General features: G+C 41.0%; 1 pseudogene; it reads right to left on the reverse strand.

Moving 5' to 3' along the window:
- Positions 1-4,355: 4,355 nt before the first annotated feature.
- On the reverse strand, positions 4,356-4,564 carry LOC101657317 (annotated as a pseudogene).
- Between the last annotated feature and the right edge of the window lie 6,919 nt (positions 4,565-11,483).

The following is an 11,483-nucleotide window of genomic DNA, read 5'->3' on the forward strand; positions in this document are numbered from 1 at the left end:
TTCACAAACATTTATAAGTATAACTCTAACTTCTACTTGTTTCAAATAATATCAAATTATTTGGAAGAAATGAAGACCAGATATAACATATTATTAAATCCATCAATGTTAGATACTTAAAAAGGATGAAAAAAAAAGAGTCATCAGAGAATTGCCTCAGAGGAATGACTAGAGGGAAATTATATTTGAATAACTATAGCAGACAAAATGTATTAATTATCACATCAATACAAAATGTTCTCTCCAGGAAGAACATCTTCTCAATGTGGAAGAAAAATTTATTCTCCCACAGTCATCTAAAGTAATTGATGCTCTATTAATGGGTTACAAACCAGTCTTTTCCAAATGTATCTGACTGATTGAAAGGTAGCCATGGTCCTCTGGTGGACATGGCATGCTCAAAGCCAGGAGCATATGGGCTCTGCTCTCTTCACATGCTCTTAATATTCAGAGTAAATTCCTTCTCAATGAGTCCAGGAACCCAGAAAATTCTCTGTTTAAATGGGAGGCAAGGAATGTAGGTGGAAATGCACAGAAACAATAAATATCACATATGAATAATCTGACAACATGAATTTGAAGAGGAACTCTAGTGATGACAGCTTGCCATAAAACAATAGTTCTCAGAAATGACTGTGCATAGAGCGCTTTAAACAAATGCCACTTCCAACTGGACGTCCCTTTATGGAAAGGACACGGGGAGGAGACGAACCAGTCAAGGTGCGATGTAGCAATGATGAAACATACAACTTTCCTCCAGTTCCTAAATGCTTCCTCCCCCCACTATCATGATCCCAATTGTACCTTACAAAACTGGCTAGACCAGAGGATGTACAGTGGTACAGATAGGAACTGGAAACACATGGAATCCAGGACAGATGACCCCTTCAGAACCAGTGCTGAGAGTGGCGATACCGGGAGGGTGGAGGGAGGGTAGGGTAGAAAGGGGGAACCGATTACACGGATCTACATGTGACCTCCTCCCTGGGGGATGGACAACAGAAAAGTGGGTAAAGAGTGGCTTTGGACAGATGATAATTTATAAATTATCAAGGGTTCATGAGGGAGGGGGAGCAGAGAGGGAAGGGGAAAAAATGAGGAGCTGATGCCAAGGACTTAAGTTGAGAGCAAATGTTTTGAGAATGATGAGGACAGCAAATGTATAAATGTGCTTTACACAGTTGATGCATGTATGGATTGTGATAAGAGTTGCATGAGCCCCCAATAAAATGATTTAAAAAAATACCACTTCAATCAGAATGTTTGGGGAGTGAACTTAATAATTGGGTATGCTCAAAACACTCCTGGAGATTCCAACATGCCGACAGGATTGAGAAATAGCCATGCCACTAAATGCATGGTCCACAGAGAAGCAGCAGCAGCAGCGGCAGCAGCACCTGGTAGCTTGTTAGGATCGCAGAATCCAGGGCCCTAGGGCAGTGGTTCTCCACCTTCCTCATGCCGCGACCCTTTCATACAGTTCCTCATATGGTGGTGACCCCCCAACCATAGAATTATTTCTGCTGCTACTTCATCACTGTCAATTTGCTACTGTTATGAATCGGGTGACTCCTGTGAAAGGGTCGTTCGACTCTCAAAGGGTTCATGACCCACAGGTTGAAAACCGCTGCCTTAGATCCGCTACACGTGAATCCCTATGTTTTACCAAGTTCTCCAAGTGATTCTTATCCACATTCAAAATTGAGAAACTTGTCCACTGATGAAGTTCACGGAAGTCACATTCAAGGCCCTGGTTTAGAGTCATGCATTAAAGTAGGATCAAAATGGGAACAGAATGTATGTACATGATCTTGGTTGATCAGAGATTGTGTTGCAAAAATGCTCCAGAGCCAGGTAGACCTTAAGAGCTTTCTTGGATGCTACGTCTCTCCCCACAGATATATTCACATCATGAATCTAATATTCGTTCATTATCCAGCTATGAATTGCTAGGAATAAACAACGTAGACAGCTGCAGCATCTAATGCTGGGATAAAATGGCTCCAATATCCCAGCTGTCGTTCAGTAATTATGCATTCTGTCTCATAATAATGATCCCCTCTATTTCAAAGCACTCTACAGTATAAATTGCTGTGCATACATTATCTCATTTAAGTCTTAATGCATCACTTAATCGATGATGAAACCAAGGTGCTGAGATCTTAGAGACTTAGATTGTTTAATAGTCAGTAGTTGGTAAAGTAAAAATAGTAGTTATGTCATGAGTCTGAATGTAAATACAGGCCCCGCCACCTTAATAAACCAAGGCCTTTAAGAGTTTAGATGCTTTCAGTTGATTACTCAGATAAATGTTCCTTGTCATGGGGAGGGGGAAGTAAAGCAAACTATTTGAGACTCTCATATTCATATTAAATACAGTTATGTAGAGAAGTCTTACTTGAGAAAGCCAGTAAAGTCAGTAAAAGTAAAAACATGTTCATTGTCTGAAGATACCCGGACAAGATAGGCTTTTTACTTTCTAGTTTTGAATTTGAGGAGGAAGAGTGTATCAGGAAAGAAATAGGGGCAGCAGAAAAGAGCTAGGTAATATGATCTGTGACTTGGATATCTTTTACAATTGGGATGGAGCCTTGAATACAGACACATGGAAAGAAGACGAGACTATTTCAAATCAAAATAGTAAAGAGTGGCAATTACACCGTAGAGTAATGCCAGTCAGATGCAACGGGCAATAGGGCAATGAGAATACTGGAAAGGTTTGGCCAACAAAAGTGTGCACTCCTATACAGTGCCCCCACCCCCAGCCCCCTTTTCAGGTAAAATTCCAGCTCAGTACCTTCTCCCCAATAGAAGAAATAAAGAGAAATGGCTTGCTAGGTTGGGAAGTCATTAGAATGCCATTGCTAAACTATTTTATGTAAATTATTATCCCTGGGGCTTTCTCCGCACAGATTATTGTATGTTCAATGTTACTTTATTTTTCATGTCATTCACTTCAATTATATATCATTTTTCTTTTAAAATTCACTGATTTTTGAAAACTTTATGTATCACTTGATTGTTAGGCCAGTATAAAGCATACAACAGAATGACATTATGCTCTGTATCATTTGTTAATTTCTACTGAACCACATAAGTAAGTTTAAATTTATCTAGCCTTAGGAATCTTGCTGATTTTTATCCAAGTGTTACATACACACGTTGATGAAAGTATGAGACCTGGTAGGTTTTAAGAAAGCAGGTGTGTCAGAGATAATATGCTGTTCAAAAGTCCCCTAAATCACCTATCAGCTTAGCTTTAAAAGTGTCCTGTACTTTTTACATACTAGAATGTTTTATGATAGAAGATGGCAACTTTAATATTTAAAACATTGGTTTAACTCCAGGAAGCCTAATCTACACTCTGTGTTACCTCTCGTTGCAGTGTTTCAAAATTGTGCTCAGGGGAGTACACTTTCAGTTTTGATTTATCATCTTGAGAGTCAAGTACTTTTAATTGCTTTCCTATAAGATAAAGGTTTATTAGCTTCAAAAACACAAATAATTCATGAGGGCTCATGAATATGCATCTCCCATCTTATGTAGCATAACATTCTTAATCAGCTTTTCCCTCGCGTAGAGTAATAGATTAAATAAGATGAGATTTAGAACAAATAATGGATCATAAACAAGAGGGTTTCAAGAAAATAACTTTTATCTGTCTTGGTTGTTTTAACAATGGGTTCCAGTTGTCAAAAGATAAGGTCCATTGTCTGACATTTGTTGCGCAACCTTATTGACAGTCATTCCGCCCCCCCACCAATATTGTATGTTGTTTTGTGTACATTATAGGATTAAAGACATAAAGGGCACATGTGTGTGAGCCACAAAGAAAATGGACACATTTATTAAATGTGGTATTGGGTGTTTTGTGTGTGTGTGTGTGTGTGTGTGTGTGTGATTGAGTATATTTTATCTTTCTTAAACCAAAACACACTTTTTGCCCCAGCGAGGACAATTTTCATTTTTACAGTCATAATATCCTTTGTCCAAAGCAGGGCTCCTGAATTCAAGCCATTATTTGAATAGAGTTCATAATCAAAAGGTTTTTTGGGATGTTTTCATTTCAGTAGTATGCTGGAAAACTGCCAGCTATAAAGAATTTGTAGCACAGTAAATGCGAATTTGCAGCACAGTAAATGCAAATTTGCAGTCACTGCCAACCGACACCAACAAACTTTAAGACCGAAGATGAAATGTGAATTCAGTGTTGAGGAAGGAAGGGGCTCTTCAACCTGGTGAGATCCTGTCTGCTAAATAACACTGTCCTGAAGTCTAAAGAGGAACCTTCGTGCGGCCTTCAACGTGACAGTGTTCCCCAAGTGATTGCTCTCCGACTGCAGAGCCTCTTTGCTTCAAGCCTTTTTCAGTCGTTTGGCTTTTGCAATATTTTCTTGACGTTTTTGCTGCTTCTTCTGCTCCTTTTCCCTGGCCTCGATCCTCTTGGCCAATTTCCGGGACAGCACAGCCCTTGGGAGGAACAGGGGAGGGAGGGCCAGCATCCCTGTCGTCTAGAAGCCATCTGGTCCACCGCATACTCAGCCAGGGCCTTGACGTCAGGCATCCCTGTGGGGGTCTGAAAAAGCTCAGGATCCCGAACTTTGTCCTGGAATTATCAATGAGCAAATCAGAATTTCAGATCACCCTTCATTTTCCCTTCTTCTTCGCTTCTACCATATGCTTCTGGGAGAAGGCTTGCATTCTAAGAACCTAGCCTTCAGAAGGGGGGCCCGCCGGGCCCGCCCACCCACTGGGGAACCCGGGACACCCGAGTTCCCATCCGCTAACACCAACCCCGTTGTTTCCTCACAGTCCCCAGGGTGGTCCTGCATGAACTAATGATGCAAGCTTCCATTCGAAAGAACTTTGTACGAATGATGCCAGTGGCAACAACGTTTAGTCATTAACACGAGTTAAGTTATCCTCTGCGATCCAGCTCCGGTGAACTTCAATGTTGGACCTCAATGCGGGCCTTGCCCACACTTTAGGACACACATCACTCTACGGTCCAAACAGGTCGAGCCGGCTAGGTCTCCGCGGCCCTACTGCGCAGCACTGCAGCTGCACCTGGGGCCACTTGACTTCTTTCTCCTTTGTCTTCCGCTGCTCACCTCCACCCCTACCACGCCCTCTTCCCTCCCTGGCCACAACCTGCGCCAACAGCCACCACCAGCTGTGTCCCCTCATGCCCAGCCTCGGGCACACACCTAAATGTGGTATTGTTTATACATGTATTTATGTTGTCTGCAATGAGCTAATATAATCTTAGGCGATGGTATCCACTACAACATTAACCTGCAGTTGCATTTCTAAAATGCATTATTTGGAACTCATAATTTTATTTTCACAGTTGAGACTTAAATCTACAGTGGTACCTGTAATTACTGCTCCGAGCTTACTTAGGGTTGAAATTTGAATACAATTACCAGACAAAATATTTGCTGTAGAAAACAACCAGGGATTTGGTTTTCTCGTATACTCTCATTAGCTGTCCAAGAGTAGGTAGCCATGGGTTATTTCAGTTATTTTGCTTACCACAGACTCCAAAGCGTAGCTCTCGAAGTACATAAACCAACTAATCAGTTAATAGGTCCCTCCATTTCATTCTGACTCCCGAAAACCCCATGGGTGTGATAGTAGACCTCTGCACCCTAGTTTACATTGGCTGAGTTTTTTAGGAGTAAATTTCTAGGCCTTCTGAACTGGCTCTGGATAGATTCGAACTACCAAAGCTTTGATTACCAGCTGAGTACATTCACTTTTGCACGACTCAAGGATAATAAAATGCTTGCAGTTATGCTTAACATCACAGTTATATTGTTGCTGATGGCTCCTAGTGCATCCTCTCCTGATCATGGTTGACCCCACCTGCGTAGAGGAGAATTGTTGTATAAGACCGTGACCTTATGAAAACAGAACACCAGGCTTTCTCCTGAGTTGCCTCTAGGTGGATTTGAACTTCCAATGTTTTCACTAGGAGTCAAATGCTTTACTGTTTGCACCTCCTAGTTGTCAAATCGAGTCTCTCATTTCTTAATAATTAGAAGACTTAAAATATTTTAATCTTATTTCTTGAGCTAACAAATTACATGAGGTTTATTTCATTTATGTTGTCCTTGATTTATTACCTTCTTTGGAGGACACTGCATCAATATCTTCCATTTTGTAGTAGGGTAATAAAATCTTATTACTCATAAGAAAACTCAATACACATGTAAGACTCAGTTCTTCTCCTTTACTAGTTTGGAAAAGTTGCATTATCATGGTGTATTTTCAAACAATAAGGGGTGTTTACTAGTAACACCTGCCATGCGGCCCTTCTACTCATTTTTACCCGGCAAAGGAAATTCTCTCAATTATACTCACCCTCCTGTCCTCCCACACTGCTAAGAAGAAGTTTGAAGCCAAATTTCTGCCTGAGGATTTCACAAGGCTAAAATGCTCAGGAATCTTCAAAGAGTAAGATAAATAGGAACATATAAATTTGTTTCCATAACTAGTGAAATAAGGACCCTTTGGAGTTGAGGGTGCACACACTGCTTTCTTTACTCTCTTGCCCTCTACCTCCTTCCCTTCCTTTCCATCTGTGTGTGTGTGTGTGTGTGTGCGTGTGTGTATTTCTCAGGAAGCCATCAAAGGATTACACAAAACATTACTGCTTAATAACGGCCTTTAGAATTTTCTTTCTTTTAACATAGTTTTAAAATTTTTCTAATGCCTCAGAAATCCTTCATTTCCTAAGTTACAAGTACTGATCAGGTATGTAGCTGCCGATTTTAGAAAACCTGGAATACTTGAGGCATATTGAAGAATGTTAACCATGTGTGCAGATTCGACAGTCCATGTAAACTACAACTCTTGAACATGTGGGTAACAGTGGACAAAGACTTTAATGAATATGTTTAAAACACAAAAGGGAAACACCAGAAATTTAGGATAAAAAATTGTCAATTCAGGGGAACAATTGCAAAACCATTTTTGAACAGAGACGTGTATATACATAGAAGTGAATTGTTGTGTTCACAGAGGATAACTATATTGCTAAATGTAAATGTATATCAATTTTAGTACTAAGCAAGAACTTAAGAATTGCCTGTTGCTTGATTTTGTACATTGAAACAAAGCTCGGCAGAGCTTTGACCTTCAATTTGAAAAATACGTCTTCCTTAAAATGTACAACCAAACGGTTTCGTTTTGTGTTGCTTAAGCCCAGGCCTGTTCAGAGTGTGTCATTTGCTCACAAGCATTGTGCTAGCAGAGGAAATATCACATTCGTTGAAAATGATAAACTCTACTATAATTGATCTCCTACATTGATCTTAGGAGGTTTATCTTCCACAAATACCATATTCCTTACTGCTGATCAAGTTCAAATTTTCATTTGTCTGGATCGCCTCTTCAAGCTATGCAGATTCACATAATATGCCCAGGCTTGTATCAAAATTGATATCAGATGTGGGACCAGGCACTATACTCACGAGTCAGCATTTCATTCTTATTAGATTGCTAACGTGTGTATTGCACGGCTTGGTTAGCTTCGCTAACTTTGCAGATGACGATATTTTGCCTGAGCCATTGTTGCAAGCACTGTGTCAATCCATCTTATCATGCTCTATTTTGCTGCCTGTCTACTTTACCAATTATGATGTCCTTCTCCAGAGATTGATGTCTTTTGATAATGTGTCCAAAGAAGGTGATATGAGGTCCAGTGATCCTTGCCTCCAAGGAACATTCTGGCTGTACTTCTTCCAAGACAAATTGGTTCTCTTAGCAGTCCAAGGTCTTTCAATATTTTTCTCCAGCACCATCATGCAAATCCATCGGTTCTTCTTCTCTGGTCTTCCTTATTCAATGTCCAATGTTGACATGCATAGGAGGTGATTGAAAATTACCCTGGCTTGGGACAGGCGCATATGGTCCTCAAAGTAACACCCTTGCTTTCCAACACTTTAAAGAGGTCTGTGCAGCAGAGGCGGAGTCCTGGCGGTGTAGTGGTTATGCGGTTGGGCTGCAGGTTATGCAGTTCAAAACCACCAGTCAGTCTCATCAGAAGCAAGGTGAGGCTTTCTGGTCTTGTAAAGAATTACAGTCTCAGAAATACACAGGGGCAATTATAACCTATCCAAGAGTAAGACTCATAGGATTTCTGAGTCTGAATCAACTCAGAGGCAGTGAGTTTTTGTTGGTTTATTTTTAGTTTTGTTTAGCAGATTTACCCAATGCAATGTGTCCTTTGATCTGTTGACTGCTGCTCCTAGGAGAATTGATTGTGGAAATGATGAAATCATTGACAACTTCAATCTTCTCCCCTTTCATCACAATGTTACCATCATTGGTCCAGTCGTGAGGATTTTGGTTTCTTTACATTGCTGCTGCAATCCTTGATCTTCATCAGCAAGTGCTACAAATCCTCCTTATTTCAGCAGCAAGGTTGTGTCATCTGCATATCCACAGGTTAATAACCATTCCAATCCTGATGTCACATTATTGTTCATATAACCCGGCTTCTCTGATAATTTTTTAAGCATATAGATTAATAAGTAAGATGATTTTCCAAAACCCAGATGCACACATTTTCTGATCTTAAGCCATCCTGTATTCCCTTGTTCTGTTCCCACAGCTACCTCTTGATCCATGTACAAGTTCTGCACACGTGCAATGAAGTGCTTTGGAATTTTCATCCTTCTCAAGGCTGTTCATAGCTTACCATAACCCACGTAGATGAATGCCTTTGCATAGTCAATAAAATAAAAGTAAGAATACTTCTGGTATTATTTGCTTTGAGTCAAAATTTCTCGGACATCTGCAACAATATCTCTTGTTCTATGTTCCGTGTTCTGAATCCAGTCTGAATTTCTGGCCACTCTGGCAGTGTACTGCTGCAACTGTTCTTGGATGATATTCAGCACAATTACACATCTATATGATATTAATAATATTGTTCTGTAATTTGAGCATTCTTTCAGGTTACCTCTTTTTGAAAAGGGCACAGATGTGTATCTCTTCCTGTCAGTTGGCCAAATAGTTGTCTTCTGATTTTTCGAACATAGATGAGTGAGTGCTTCCAGTGCCTCGTCATGATTACGGTCAGTTGCCAATGCCGCCGAGTACTGGAGAATGTTATGGGAGATGCAGTTGGTGTCAGAATTGTTAAAGATATTTGGAGGGGGGAGGATTGTCTGACCTCCTCCACTCATAGGATTCCACCTTGGGCTTATTGTTGGAGTGTCCTTCACTCTCCTGAAGTCAGAGGGCACATGCTACCTCCACACCCTTTGTACGGAACCAGAAGGTATAAATAACTTCTAGTTTATAGGTCTTATTTCCAGTTTCTGTCATAATAACAGTCTTCTTTCCTGTTCCAGCATGAGGCCATTAAAACCTTACATTTCTAGGAAGCAACAAATATCCCCGAGGCTACTTACATTTTAAATATATTCCCCTTTATTTTGTGTAAATTCAGCTCTGCATTTGAAAAGTTTTGAAAATTTCTGTTTGCAGCAGTGTGCATTTTTAGAATATATAGCCTGTAAATTTTTCAGCAGTCTGATTTAAATTCCCAGTCTCTATGTTCACATGATCCCTGGTGTCAGTCATAGTTGCTACATGTTGGGCTGCAAAGTATGAGTCCAGGAGATAGACAGGGCTTTCCACTGTGTTAAAGAGTTACCGCCTCAGAAACTCATGGGGAGTTCTAGCTTGTCTTATAGGGTGGCTATGAGTGGGTATTGACAAGACAACAGTGAGTTTGGTTTTTTGGTATGTTCCCATGGGCCATACCTGTGGCTTAAGCTTTGGACTGGTAACTGCAAGATCCACTGCTCAAATAACACAGCCACTACATGGGGGGACGATGAGGATATTCAATCCCATAAAGATTGCCATTCTCAAAGCTGGAATGGACTAAATGGAAGTCGTTTGTTGTGCATTTGCTTTAAGTTTGTGTTCCCACAAACAAACAAAACATCTTATTGTCATTGAGTTAATTTTGACTCATAGAGACCCTACAAGGACGCAGTAGAACTGACCGTGGGGATTTTTGAGGCTGCCAATCTTGCTGGGAGCAGAAATCCTCATCTCTATCTCACACATCAGCTGGAGGTTTCCAATTGCTGACCCCATCATTTGGCTTGTTCGATCATTACTTTAGGAGCCCTGGTGATGTAGTAGTTATGCACTGGGCTGCCATCCACAAAGTCATCAGTTCAAAACCACCAACCACTCCGAAGGAGAATGATGGGCTTTCTACTCCTGTGCACAGTTACAGTCTAGGAGACTCACAGGAAGAGTTCGACCTTGTCCTATAGTGGCAGTTCTCCACCTGTGGATCACGGGCCCTTTGGGGGTCGAACGACCCTTTCACAGGGGTCACCTGATTCATAACAGTAGCAAAATTACAGTTACGAAGTAGCAACAAAGTTAATTTTATGGTTGGGGGGTCCCCACAACATGAGGAAGGAACTGCATTAAAGGGTCACGGCATTAGGATGGTTGAGAACCACTGTCCTACAGGATTGCTATGGGTCAGCATCTGCTTGAGACCAGTGAATTTGGTTCGGTCATTATATCTACTGTATCCTTTTTTCTTTCTTTCTTTTAGTTTTCCCAATTTCTGGATTATATTTTCTGTGGTTACATTGTGAAATCATGAAGAAAGATGAAATATGTAACCTGATTTTTATATCCCTCAGTTAATTGATACTTTCCAGTGCAGACAACTGGAAAGCTGTGCAAAACCATGGTTTTCCTAGGAGACCGACCGACCCCAAACCAAACCGACTGCCATGGAATAGATTCTACTCATAAAAACCCTATAGACGGTTTCTGAGGCTGTGAATCCTTATGGGAACAGGCAGCCTCATCCTTTCCTTCCAATCAGGTCTGCATTTGACTCTCTAGCCTGAAAATCGAATGCTTGCCCTCCCTGGACCCACCCCTCAGCACCAGGCAATGGCTGAGTCACTCACTGGCTGTAGAGTCCTTTTCAACAGGTTGGCTATGGCATGTGTCTGTCAGAATAGAAATTTGTGTCACGGGATTTTCAGTAGCTGGGTTTTCAAAAGTAGACCAACAAGTTTTTCTTCCAACATACCTGTGAGTGAACTTGAACGGCCATCTTTTTTGTTAACAGCTGAGCACATTAATTGTCAATAAAAACGTCCCAGGGACTCCAGGGGATGAGTCTCAAAAACCAAACCAAATAAGGCAAAAACCAAAAAATAATAACAAAAACCAAACTAGCTGCCATTGCACTGATTCTGACTCATAACACCTGCTAGTTCTACTGTCCGTCATATCACTGGAATGAGTCTAGCTCCTCATAGGACCTTTGCCTCTCTTCGGCGGCTTTCCAAGTCCTGTATCAGTCTGCCAGCTCCAGAAACGTGGCTGTATTCAACGGAGACAGCACACTGCAGAGATGCACAAAGAGCAGTACATGGTGTGTACTTCTTCCTTCTAGCTTTCTAAAGGTAATGTGAAAA

Source organism: Echinops telfairi, unplaced genomic scaffold (assembly GCF_000313985.2).
Source record: "Echinops telfairi isolate 266 unplaced genomic scaffold, ASM31398v2 ScPeMD7_7458;HRSCAF=8496, whole genome shotgun sequence".
Classification (NCBI taxonomy): domain Eukaryota; kingdom Metazoa; phylum Chordata; class Mammalia; order Afrosoricida; family Tenrecidae; genus Echinops; species Echinops telfairi.